This window comes from Anser cygnoides, chromosome 3, assembly GCF_040182565.1.
Source record: "Anser cygnoides isolate HZ-2024a breed goose chromosome 3, Taihu_goose_T2T_genome, whole genome shotgun sequence".
Lineage (NCBI taxonomy): Eukaryota > Metazoa > Chordata > Aves > Anseriformes > Anatidae > Anser > Anser cygnoides.
Genome location: NC_089875.1, coordinates 108927957 through 108942387, shown reverse-complemented (window position 1 = coordinate 108942387; position 14431 = coordinate 108927957). Strand labels below are relative to the sequence as shown.

The 14431-nt window shown below is 34.9% G+C and overlaps 1 long non-coding RNA gene across 2 annotated transcripts in view; it reads right to left on the bottom strand.

The window, feature by feature from the left end:
• The window catches only part of LOC136790528 (uncharacterized), a 127472-nt gene extending 124328 nt beyond the window's left edge, over positions 1–3144 (bottom strand). For both annotated transcript variants that reach the window (XR_010830629.1, XR_010830630.1), the window contains exon 1: positions 3018–3144. This is a non-coding gene — a long non-coding RNA (uncharacterized lncRNA). The remainder of the gene's footprint in view (positions 1–3017) is intronic.
• Positions 3145–14431: the final 11287 nt, after the last annotated feature.

Sequence of the window (14431 nt, the reverse complement as noted above, 5' to 3'; positions counted from 1 at the left end):
TTCTTACTTCATTTTTCTGCAAATTCCAAAACCCTAAACATTTAGTCAAGGTAGACTTCACACATTCTGATCACCTCTTGGCTTCTTAATTAAGTTGTTGAGGGAAAATAACTTATTTTTTAGTAAAGGATAAAATGGGATGCATTTATAGGTCAGTTAGTGCAGTGACAATACTTCTGGTGTTTTCAGATTTTTGATCAAAGATCAGATCCAGACATGACACTAATAGAGACAGAATCATGTACAAAAACAGAAGGAATAATTTGAGACAGTAGTAGGGAAGAGCCAGACTGATGTTGGAGAGAATGGTGAGGACAGGGGAGAAAGGAGTTGGAAAAGGAAAATAGAAGGTAAAGGAAACAAGATGTTCTGGGGAAAATATTTTTTTTTCTTCCATATAACACATTTATTTTGTTGTTGTTGTTGTTTTGTTTTGTTTTTATTATTGTTTGTTTGTTTGCTTTGAAAATCCTACTTTATTTTTAAAATACATTTAGGAGCATTCATTGTCCTTTTTTTGGTCATATTATTTGAGATATTTAACAAAGTAAGTGAGTAGACAAATTTCAGATCAAAATCTCTTTATTTTCCAGGATTATATTGAATATGACCAGATCTCTTCTTCGAAAAAGCCAGTTTTTGTTTTATATAATTCTTTGGAACCATACCTTTCAAATTACATGGGCGATTTTTTTTTTTTTTTTTGCTATTTATTTAGAATTACTTAGTAAAGGTAGCCACACCTCAAGATGACAGTCTTGTCACTTTGTTTTTAAAATTATGGAAACAGGTATATGATATCATATGATCAATATCAATATGATTATCACTATTAATATCGATAATAATGAAAAGAATATCAATATAATATTTCAGTGCAAGCCAAGCTTCATATCTACATAAGTCAAAGGCTGTATGATAAGCAGTTCTGAAGTTATTCTCTTCTAAAAGCAGCTCAGAGGAAGAGAAAATTAATGGGAGACGGTGGATAGAAGGGAAAAATAGAATAATGTTTTTTTCTTTTTAACTTCTTTCTTCACTGGGGAGGAATAGACTAGAAAAACAGGTCAATTCTAGTGAAGAAAGAACTTTTCTATTTATTTCTGCAGGGATGAGTTCAGTTAAATTCAGCTTCAATGAGCTCTGCTTGAAATGAGTAAAGAAAAATTAAAATTAAATAAATATTCCCTAGCCTACCTTGAGCTGCTCATAGTTACTGTTATTGCCAGAGAAGCTGGCTGAGTAAGCCAGAGTAAAGGGAAACATATATATATATATATTGACCTATATATAGACCTGTATATAAAGATCTATCTTTAAAGTGTTTAAACTAAGTTTAATTTAAATAAGTAGTCTAGGGAGCCATTACAGGAAGAGTTCAGACAGACTATTTTAGGTGTTTGGTGATCTTTGGCAAGTGGAAACGAAAAAGCAACAGATCAGAGTAATTTTTTTTACTGTAATATAACAGGTCCAGAAGAGGATCCCAGTCGCTGTCCAAAAGCAAATGAATTGAGAAAGCTCTGGGGTGGGGAGCTTTCAGATGGGTGTCTTCACACCCTGACAGCCATGCTGGTAAGATCAGTAGTCCATATGTTCTGCTTTATGGACAGCAGAATCAAAGAATCATTTTTTTTTTCCAGACATTTTAATAACACAGGAGACTACAGAACATCCACGTATTTCATACTTAGTGCAAATTAAGGCATCAGTATTAATTTCTCTTCTTCTTTAGGAGAAAAGAAATTGCCCATAAGATTTCAAAATTTCAGTTTACCCCTTTACAATTGCCCTCTTCCCTAGTCTCCGTGAAAGCATCACCTGATCTGCTTTTGGGAGCTGCTGACAGGCAAGAATCAGAACTCAAAGCTACAGGCCTGGAGCTACTACTTTTACCATGTTTCTAAAAAAAGAAAACCCACACAAATATCACTGTCAACTCATTTTATATTAATTTCAGTTTTAAAATACTAATATTTTAATATTTTATTACTTCTCATTTTTATAAATATCTCATTTACATATATATATATTCACTTTAAAGTTCAACAACTGAATCTTTATTGTGGAATAAGCTACTTGATTTACTTTTTAAATTAAAATAAAAATAACTTTCAAGAAGAAAAAAAAGTATTCTATGTTTGTTAGAATTTATGCAGTGTATTAGTTAGAATTAATATGCTTAAATATTTGTATCTTGCTGGCATCAAGTTGGTAACAAGGCTTGTGTAACATTTTAAGGTTATACACATTGGTATATAAATAACAATATGTTTGCGTTAGTATAAAATAATATATGTATTATATATAGAAGCTATATAGAATCTTATGTTATTAATTTGCATATATAACTTATCTGCATGTCTTTTCATCTATTTATGAAGTAGGGAAAATCATCTAATCCAGAACAAAAATCATTTTAATGTAGAATATGACATGAGAACAAGAAATTCCATGAGTGATTATGTGGGAAGGAGAAAGTATACTTGTGACAGTATAAGGTAGCTTCACTGCTATACAGAAGAAGATATAGCTTAGAAAAAAATACATAACATATATATTGTACTGTGGTTTGTAAAGTAGGAAGAGAAAAGTTCCTCTGCCAAATTTCTGCAGAGTTGTCCTGCACAGAAAAAAATCACTTATCTTATTTTCATGCTGCTTCCAAATCTGTGCCAGGAGCAAAGTGGCTTTAATGGACCAAGAAATCCTGGCCGATATTTGCTAAATTTTATAAGCAGCAAGCTATTTTGGCAATAAGAATTTGAAGACAAATAAAAATGCATAATAGTCATACCATCATGTTCACAATGGTCTTACTGAAAACCGTGGGGTAATAAATACCTCATGCTTTCTGTCTGTTAACCTAGTTCTAAGGAGAAAGAATGGTTTGGAGAAACAAATGCAATTTACACTTCTAAGGACAAAGTTTGAGTGCTTTTCTTTTACTCAGAGGAAGAAACAAAATACAAAGGAGGGTAGAAAGCTTAGAAAGTAAAAACATATTTCAGTCCTACCTCCATGCTGATTTCAAAGGCAGTTTGCTTGTTCAAGCAATACAGCCACATGCATGAAATCTTCAGTTCACAGCAGTGTGCAGAGGTTCATAACTACAAGTTTTCCATGTTTTGTCTTCCAGTTCAGGTTATTATGAAAAAAAAAAAAAAAAAGCTATTCAAACATTTTATGCTGGGATTCAAGCATAGGTCTGCTTCCTTTCCCTTACAGTCACAAAGCCTGTGCTTACCTTCTGTATAACAAATTATGTGACCTTGTTTAGAAGCTTGCCTTACAGGATGATTCATTGCCATGCCTTGAAGAAGCTAAATTACTAACAGCAAAAGGACTGCCATATCTTTTCATTATCTTCTAATTAGGAAAATTGAGGGTTTATAATTAAGTTCAAACATAGTAAGATGATGGCAGTAGGCTTTTACAAGGCTTTGTATGTTACACCTCACAACTTGGTTAAAATAAGAATTAGAAGTAATGTATCTTTGTGTCTAGTACACATCTGAGGGACAAAATGTTCTGAATGAATCTGTATTTTGCTTTTTCACATTTGACCAGGAAAATTTGGAGACATAATTTGGTGTTAAAATTCATGACAACATTCAAATGCATTGCTCACAACATAATCCTCCAGCAGAGTCTAAACCCTGCTTTTCCAAAACAAAAGGATGCTCTTTCAGATAGTGGGATATGGTTAAATGTATTTTATTGTTATTACTGGGGTATTTATGTGAATGAATTCCATAGGATTTAAAGAAAAACAAATTTAAAAGCCAAATAAAGAAAACAAAAACAAAAAAAAAAAACAACAAATTGTTGTTGTTGTTGTTTTGGCCCTTAGAAAAAGCCAGATTACATATTCTTTCAACAGACCGAGTAGGTCTGTTCCCTCTTGATCTAGTTTCTTGAATCTCCTTGCTTGACCCATGGGCAGTAAAATATTACAGTTCAAAAGAACGTAATACTGCTACATCATCTTACTAGCCTCCAGCATGTCTCTGCTCCTTTCATTCTTGCATAACAGCTAGGTAATTCAATGAGTCAAGAATTTAGTCTCAAGATACTGATTTTCTCTCTCTCTCTCTCTTTTCCTCAGTCCAGAACATTTTGGAGGATTCTGTTAATATTTTGAAGAAGCACAGTTATTTACACACTTATAAAAATGAATAAGGTAAACCTATAGAAAAATAGGGTGGCATTTATAATCTGCAAAATCACCTCTTACTCTAGGACTATGAGACAAGTAGCTGATATTCCTTTGTCACTAGCTAAAATATTTAACAGAACAGCTGCAATTCCATGTGTTTGTGTATCAGGGACAGTACAGTCTGACAAGATAAATAGGAGCGGTCCAAGGAGGCGCTACAGGGACCTGTGGGAAGTAAGAGGAAATGTGGATGTTTAAGAAGCTAGTGGCAGGAAGAGAAGGGTCTTGGGTTTGACTAGAACAATGAGACAGTCCTTTAGGAGCCATGGGTCAGACAGCGAGAAGCAGAAACAAAATGGGAAGCTCTAGCCAAGAATGGAGTATCAATGGAATGAGACAAATGAGGAACAAGACATCCAGGTGAGAAGGGATATCATGACAGAAGAAGTCAACGGTAGGAAGACCCCAGTGTACACATAGTGGTAACTGCTTCTCCCAGGAACCAGTACAACACTAGCAAAATGCATTAAAATATTCGTACTGACTTCAGCACACACTGGATAAAGTGAAGGTCTCTACAATAAAGTACTGTGAATATTATTACTTTCAAATTCAGGGAATGTAGCTAGGATTCAAATCCAGAATGCTAAAGACAAGCTTAATCTGGATCAGATTCCCCATGGTGGTATCACAAAATGGGGGCTTAGAAAAAATGATCAAAAGACAGGCAAGGAATGGCTGCTTGACAAAGTGTCCTTCTAACAGACATGAAGACCACTACAGACAAAGAGTCTGTTTGGAAAACTAACACAAGATAGAGGTCACCATAAAGAACATTATGCACAAGAAACTTCTTTGCCTCTTTCAAACTGTCTTAGTTATGAAATTATCTCACTTTCTTGGCAGATGAAATTTTCTGTTGTATTGTTTCCTTGTTAACTTCTTCATGGTTCTGTAACAATGACCAAATCCTTGCACTACACTGTGGCTGCAGAGAACTCCTTGCCTGCCACTGAACTAGTTTAGATGTAGTTAGAGAGAGAGACTGTGTGCAGATGGTGGCTCAGTAGGTGTGCTCATGCTGCACAGCACAGAAATCCACTTTGTTCCACCTAACTAAATATAATTATGAGGTGGTTTTGTTCTTTCCCCACACGCCGGGTATGGCTTACAAGAGGTGGAGTCATAGGAGAGTGCCAGCTTCAGGGCAGCCAGTAAAATTCTTTATTCATAATAAAATTTTGCCTGTACTCCTTGCTGTTATCTTTCATGATTTATTTATTTATTTTCGAGGCTGAGAAAATTCTTTAAGTCACAATACTCAGAATGAAAACAGAATTGTTTTTGACTTTCACACAAAATATAATTCTGCAAATTTCTGAGGAAAATTTTCCAGACAAAAGATGATAAAAAAAGTAAAATATGCTTATATATATATTTTTTTTTTTTCATTTTGCCTTTTGAACAATCTCCTGCTCCTCTGAAGTTATCTGTGAAGACCAAAACCTGATTTTTTCCGGTTTAAACTCCAATTTTACATATTGATGCCAATCATACATAGCGGTGCCAATTTTTTTAAAATATCACCGAGTTAATTTTCTCAATATTATTTACCTATATCTCCTAAAATATCTACCTATAATATATTACCTATATCTCCTTATATCTCCTAAAAAAAAAATTTAATCTGAAATGATGCTGTAAAGCCTCATTAACATATTCAAAAAGTCACCACTGGTTCACTTTTGAATGAGAAATAGGTAATACTACGATATTTTCTTTACTGCAGATGATGCACTTCCTGACTAAAATCATTTTTCTTCCTCACAAGGTACCTCTCAAACATTTAGCCTAAGAATAAATGGGAAAAAAAATGGATACATGACTCTATGCTACTAGAAGTGAAAATATAAAGTCCTAAAAAGAAAGTTTAAAATACAATATCTGCAAAAACAAAGTTTTATATATATATATATATAGGCCTAGCATATGACCTATATATTTGAAGTTAAGAGAGAGAGAGAGAGAGGGGGAGAGAGAGAGAGAGAGAGAGAGAGAGAGAGAGAGAGAGAGAGAGAGAGGTTTTTCATTTGTCAATTTGTCATTTATCATTCAGGTCCTTTATTATTCAGGACCTGGTCTGTTGTATGTCTAAATATTTGAGACATTTTTCATTTTTCCCTGAATACAGAGAAATGAGAGCTGTACCACTCTTTAGAACTATGGGAAGATTAGGTTTTTAAGTGGAAATATTTGCTGAATATCTTCAAATTTATACAGTATCATCTTTAAATGACACTTCCCTATCATTGTTATGATTATATGAGAGCTTCGACACACTTCCTTAGAGAAAGTTTCTAGTCACAGAGAATTTTTTATACATGATCCCAAAGGGCTCATGCTCACAAAAGCAAACAGAAAAAAAAAAAAAAAGGCATTTTTATTATTTTAACATCGGTTACATATAAGGTAGTCTCTTAACCTTCCAATACAACTCCATCACTTTCTAATGAAGAAGATCCAGGTCCATTCATCGAAAAAAGACTCTAAGAATGTGCTGGGGAAGTGATCTTCACACTTTTTAACATGTAATCATGTAACCTAGTAAATTCTCATAGACTAAAACAGCAGATGAAATTTACTTCTGCCTCTTGCTCATCTTTGTCCTCCTAGTAACATCCATGCTTCTCCTTCCTGGACATCAGGAAGAGGTTCTTCACCGAGAGGGTGGTCGCACACTGGAACAGGCTCCCCAGTGAAGTAGTCACTGCACCAAGCCTGTCTGAATTTAAGAAGCGATTGGACCGTGCACTTAGTCACATGGTCTAAAATTCTGGGTAGACCTGTGCGGTGCCAGGAGTTGGACTTGATGATCCTTATGGGTCCCTTCCAACTCAGGATATTCTATGATTCTATGATCCTTCTAACAAAGCAAGATGCAGGAAGATGCCTAGATACAGTCATATAAAGTCCAAGGCTCACACTGATTATAATTAAGACATTAAACTACATTGTTGAATGCTCCTAGCTATGAAGTAACTAAGACTAAGAAGAACAGGAAGATATCAGAACATTTGAAATTAAACAGCTGAAAAGTAAACAGAAGTGCTACTACAACTCCCAGAGGCAAACACTGAACAAAGACATATTTATTTAAAACTGGATAATATACATCAGTGTAAAGTTATCAGCTTACCATGACAGCCACAGATTCAGAGTTTAATTTGGATAAATGGATTGGAAAAGAAATGTTGTTTACAGCTGGAAGGTAACTCTGTTCTCAGTTGAGATAAATTGTTCCACCAAATAACTTATATTGACAGGCTTAAGAGGTAAGAAAATATGTTTGTGAGCTGACGGTACAATTGGGAAAGGATTTTATTTATTTAGATATTTTCATATAAGGTGGTAAAGCCGTAAGTTCTGAAGGTTCATTCTGCTGCTAGCAGCAACGCAGATTATAGCATGTCTGAGTTGCCTAGGCTGCAGTATATATTTTTTCAAAGGTATGAACAATAGAAAATATTGTGTTTCTTTTAAGCTACTGGACAAATGTATAAAAGGCTGTGGTTCTGCTCACCCAATCATTTTCCAGCCAAACCAGAATAATATCATTGCTGATTACATATTTGCTTCTGCTCTCTTTCCCCCTCCATTTATCTATAAAAGACAAATTTATCTACCACACTTATCAATTGGAAAATTGCAATAAAAATCTAAGTTGATTAAATTTAAAGAAAAAAAAAAACACACAAAACAACAACCTAGAATTAATATTGTACAGTTACTCTTAGTTCGATGTTATCATTTACACATGATTTCTTCACATATTTTATCCCTTCACATATTTTTAGTTGGAATTATGCCTGACTTTGTGAAATAATTCTTTTTATATTTTTGTCACTATGTTTAAAAGGAAACTGGAAAAAAAATAGAATTCTCTCATAATGACATCTACCCTTAGTTGCAAGAGGAAACTATTATCCCTTATGTGAATCGGCATATAAGGAGCTGACATGCATCAGAGGTTGTTTCCAAAGACAGACAATAACAGCTGTAGCTAGATAATGCTCAGAGGATCATTGCCAGATTTTGGTATGATGCATGGCTTAGAAGATTTATCCTCATCGGACTATTTTTTTGACAGTTTTTTTCCTATGCCATTTATACTGTGTCCATATTCTCGATATCTTCCACTTTCAGACTAGCTATTTGGGGGCAATAAACATACCCTCAGTGATGTCTCCCTAGTCCCTTGTCCTAAATCTCTGTAATTAGTTTGAATAGTTCTGTTAACAGAACTGTTAAATGAACTGTCAACAGCACTGTTCTAAGTTTCTACCAGTGTCCCATTATTCATGGAAAAACAAAATGGAAAGGTCCTCAAAGTACTCCAGCTACAGTTCAGGAACCTTATCAGATGAAAGGCCACTAAAACTCTTTTTTGTTTGTTTTTTGTTTGTTTGTTTTGTTTGTATGTTTGTTTGTTTGTTTAACACTGAGAGATATTATCTCTTCTGTGCTTGGCAGAAAAAGCCAGAGAAATAATGCTGAAATTTTCTAAGGGTATTCAGTCTGAGATATATAATCAGTAAAGGTGTAAATGTGATGAAAATATTATAATAGGCATGCTTCTAACTCGTGATTTGTTGATTATTTAATCTAAAATGGTTGTTTTAGATTTGCTTCCTTCCTTCCTTCCTTCCTTTCTTCCTTCCCTCCTTCCCTGTTAGTCCTCAGAAAAGAAAAAGTTTTTAATGCTTACTTTAAAACGGTAAGTCTAGCCAACAAGTCTATGTAGAACAGACTAGAATGCATAACAGTGGTTATACATATATGGTTAGAAAATTGTCCTGAAAGCCAGGAAAGCTAGATGAAGTGGAGACAGAAAGTCTATTTAATAATTTAAGGTTAGTGTAATATTCTAGAACTCAACAAAAATACATTAAGATAAACACCTTAAAAATGCAGTTAGTCAACATCTCAATAAAAGACACAAGCATACTGATTTCAGCAAAGTTTATAACAGTGAAGTGTCAAAACAAATCATTTAGAGATTTTACTTTGATAGTATAAAATGCTTCAATTATGCTCGAACATAAAGACTCATCTAGGATTAGTATCACAATATAAATTGAATAAAATATATAAATATAAATCCTTTCATGCACTTTTTCTCATTCTTTAAAGGGAATTGTTTTGTGTTAACAGCTAGAAATTTTTCAGAAATTTCAGACATTTAAAAATTCTAATTCCCAAAAAAAAACAACATTTAGAATATCATTTCTGTAGAAAAATAAATTGCAATCAATTTCCACAGCTGCAGGTTGCAATGACATTAATAAAGTTTTTAAAAAGGTACTATGAATAATTATTATTTTCTGTCATATCTGCATACCAATGAATAGCCTTTCCTGCATGAAATCTTAACGTGGAAATATTTTTAGTATTTATAAATCTGATTTTGCTACCTAACCAGTTTTTCACATCACTTTACACTCCTTAAGAACCAGTTCAGTTTACTTGGTAGATCCCTGTAGTTCTCTGAGAAGACAGTAAGTACTTGTATATAAACAGACCTCCAAAACACATGTAGTCAGTGTTGAAAATGAGGTCTTGACTGAGTTCTCATTTCCTTTATTAAAAACAAAACAAAACAAAACAAAACAAAACATAAAAGCAACACAAAAGCAACCAACCAAAAAAAAAAAAAAAACAAAACTGTAGTGAAATACGGACAGTGTAAACTAATAGTGGAAACATTTCTGTTACTTTTCACGTATTTAGTGAAAATATTAAAAATAAATTGGAAAACCAAGCAGATCTGAGATATTTCATGGAATAAGACAGAAGTAAGGAAAAACATGTCTTGACAATGCAGCAGTGGGTAAGACACCTCATAATTAACCTTTGAAACTGGACCCTGGAACAAAATTTGACAGGAGTATATCATGGCAGTTTCCACGTGACAGTAAGTACTTTGAGCAATGTGCTGACTGGAAAAAAAGAATTCAAAAATAATCTCCTGTCCTTATGACTCTGTTGTGCATAATACTGTCACTCTCACTTCAAGCTGTTCCCTGCTAATTTGCTGATGCAGGTGTTGCATCATCTGCAAGTAAGGTAACAGGGACATGGAGCATTTCTGAATTTATTTTAAATTTATTTTCACAGAACCATCATGCAACCAAGGATTCTTATCATGCTACTAGTGTTGCTCTATCCATCATGATCTGCAAATGTAAACAAGAAATAATTTTAGGGAGAGAGGTAGTACCTTTTGTTTAAGTAATTTCTTCTATAAAACAAATTTCCTCTGACGAGATTTGTTTATCCTTATACTTAAGTTTATTGTGGTTAATATATTGCTTTACCAAACCTCTGTTCTTTTCTTTCCTGATGTTTCATTCCTGGGGGGATTGAACTTGGAAGCAATCTTTCCTTATGTAGAAATAAGAAAGGGTATGTTTAAAAGAATGTACCTGGAATTTCAGGAAAGATGGAACTGATAGAAGCTACTAAAGCATCTGGTGAGTATATGAGATCCCAGACAAGGAGATCAGAACTCACAGATATTACCTGACATCCCACAACAATAGCAATGATTAAATTCTCAATAGCATGTAATATGCAAACCTTGTTAATCTACACCACTTGGATGAACAAGCACAGTGAGCTATTAGGTGGTTTTGGAATAATTTTATATACACATACATACATGTATACATCTACACATATGCATGTATGTGTGATCATATGCATACACACAAATTCTTATTGTGTGTCAGAGACAGAGACAGTTCCAGCCAGCTTGAAAAGGAATCCACCACTGGCCAAACCTGAGCCAGTGAGCACTAGTGGTTGTGTCTCTGTGACAACATATTTAAGAAAGCATAAAAACTGATGCACGACAGCAGCTGGGAGAGAGGAGTGAGAAAATGTGAGTGAAACATCCCTACAGCCACCAAGGTCAGTGCAGGAGAGGGAGGAGGTGCTCAGGGCATTGGAGCAGAAGTTCCTCTGCAGCCCATGGAGAGGCCCATGGTGGAGGAGGCTGTTGGCCTGCGGCCTATGGTGTGCCATGTCAGATCATATATCTAGGCTACACCTGGTGGAGGTGGATGTGACCTGAAAGAAGCTGTAGCCTGTGGAGAGCCAACACAGGAGCAGGTTGTCTGTCAGGAGGTGTGCCCTGTGGGTGGCCCACGCTATAGCAGTCCATTCCTGAGGAATTGCATCCTGTAGTACAGATCCATGCTGGAGCAGTTTTTGAAGAACTGCAGCTAATGGGAATACCATACTGGAGTTTTTCCTGAAGTACTGTTGGAGGGACCCCATGCTGGAGCAGTGGAAGAGCATGAGGACGAAGGAGTGGCAAAAATGAATTGTTATGGACTGACCACAGCTCCCATTCTCCATTCCCCTGCATTGCACAGGGAGAGGAAGTAGAAAAAATTAGATTGAAATTGAGCCTGGGAAGAATAGGATTTGGGGGAAGGTGTGCTTATTTGTTTATAGTTCTCACTGCTCTACACTGTTTGTAATTGGCAATAATTTAAATTAATCTTCCCCAAATTAAGTTTTGCCCATGATGGCAATAGATGAGTAATCTCCCTGTCCTAATATGAAAACCTACCAGCTTTTCAATTGTATTTTCTTCCCCCATCTTGCTGAGGAGGGGGAATGTGAGAACGGCTTGGCAGGCACCTGTTGGCTAGCCAAGGTCATCCCACTGTAGTGGCAGAAGGTAAAATTTTATCTTTTGTGTAATATCTCCTTCATGAAATCTTACACTTGTAACATTTTGAAGAAGGCAATGATATCAAAATACTGAATCTTCTATATTAAGGTATTTTGCAGTACACCTAGCCAACTCTTGTCCTTATTTTAATTCTGCTTAGAGATGGAAGTCAGTCCTTTCACCAAGATGTTTAAGGATAATTCAAATAAATGGGGGTTGCAGAGCATGAGTGACATTGTTTCAGAGTAAAGAGCTTTCAGAAATAAAGAGAAGTAGAGTGAAGAAAGGGTAATAGCTGTTAAAAGAAAGTTTTGAATTGTCTGTGCTTGCATTTCCCAATAGCAAATAGGAGAAGTACTTTATATCCTTATTTTTTGTAAAACATTTGTATTCTGGTGGTCCATTCAGCTTGCATCTGTGACCCTATCATTTGGCTTCCAGAGGAGACAGCACAACAAACATTAACAGTAAAAGACATAACTGCTAGTATTCTCAGGACAATATTTTTTTTTCCATTTCATTATTGTGATACACTGGAGAAACTTCAAAAGCTCCATTAATCCAAATAAATCTACAAACTTTACAGTTATTACCTTCTTTTAAAACTGGAATTTGACTAAAATCTATTTAAATATTGGAATAGTTTAAATTTTGTCATCTGATAATTACTCATATTTTTATATTTACAATAAAGATACCCTGTTCTCCGTATCTGGCTTCCATCAAAGTTGATTTTTTTTTTTTTCTCAGTGTCTTTAGCAAAATGTAGAAGACTATTTCTTCATCATAGAATCATAGAATAATAGAATGATTGGCTTGGAAGAGACCATAAAGATCATCTAGTTCCAAGCTGTGTGCCTTGGGCAGGGACACCTTCCACTAGATCAGGTTGCTCAAAGCCCCATCCAACCTGGCGTTGAACACTTCCAGGGATGGGGCATCCGCAGATTCTCTGGGCAACACGTTCCAGCGTCTCACCACACTCAAAATAAGGAATTTCTTCCTAATATCTATTCTAATCTATCCTCTTTTAAGTTTAAACCCTTACCTCTTGACCTATTATTGCACTCCCTAATAAAGGGTCACTCTTCATCTTTCCTGTAGGCACCCTTTAAGTACTAGAAGATCATTCCAGAGCCTTCTCTTCTCTAGGCTGAACAATTCCAACTCTCTCAACCTCTGTTCACAGGAGAGGTGCTCCAGTCCTCTGATCACCCTTGTGGTCCTCCTCTGTACCTGCTTTAATTGGTCTTATGAAATTTTTAATATTTTTCTCATGGTGGGGTCCCCTCAGCTGAATTCAGTACTCCAGGTAAGGTCTCATGAGAGTGTAGTAGAGAGGGAGAATCGCCTTTTTGACCTGACTTTTTTCCCGTTTTTTTTTTTTTTTTTTTTTTTTAATGCAGCTCACAAAACTATTTACTTACTTTGGAGAAAAAAAAAAGAAAAAAAATCTCACTTAAACTAAACAAAACAAACAAACGAATAAACAAAAAATAAACAACCAAAAATCCACATCTACAAATGAACCTCCAGATAGTAGGACTTTTTTAAAAAATACATATCCCCACTGCCATTAAAAACAGTCTTTCAGACTGATAGGCAACAAAGAACGGCATCCTCCATACGTTGACTGAATCATTACATGAGTGATGATTCAACTGATGTATTGTAGATATTTATGATAGGTTTCCATATTTGAATTAGCCACCCTGGAGTCTCTTGTGGTAACAGAGAAATTCCTTGTGACAATAATTGGTCTTGTGTGATACTAATGTATTATATCTTTTTGCTCTGACAGTGAATATACTGAGTACCTGGCTTACAGACAGAATCACTTGAAATTGAGAATTTTCTATGTTTCTTTCTCTTCATCTGTTTTAAACCATCTTGAACTGCATAACCCCATATCATCTGCAAATGAAGTCATTAGATATGGAAAGGAACATTTTAATGGGACCAAATTACTTAGAGAACTCATTAAATTTCTGCCCTTTTAGCTGTGAGAATGTTCCTTAAAAAAATATATATAAATAAATAAAAAAAAAATTAACCTTTTTATTGATGATATTTGCTGCAGTGACTGCATTATTATGGCCATAATCATGTAATTGCATTATATTGTTTTTAACTGGAACATTGAAATAGCCATCGGAAATGCTAGGCACGAAGTGCAGGTCTATAAGCATATGCTAACTCTCTTCTGCACTGGTGGAGATGTAGGTTGTTTAGGGGTATCCTTAGATTAAGACCTGAACCTTTTTCATTATATTGCTGTTCTCTCATGTATTTAAGGCTATTAAAGTCTAATCTTGACTTTCTGATCTTTTAAAGTTTATCATAATGAGTCAGTTTTACTCAGTGGAATAAATCCTCTGATGTATCTTTTAAACATAAGAGAACAATTCTTCAACATGTTCAATTATGATAGTGGGAAAAGAAAGTCACAGCAATTTCAGAGTCTCCTAATTCCATGCACAGAGCAAAGGTCAACACTTTCATATTCAAGTGCTTGTCATTAGGACTTTGGA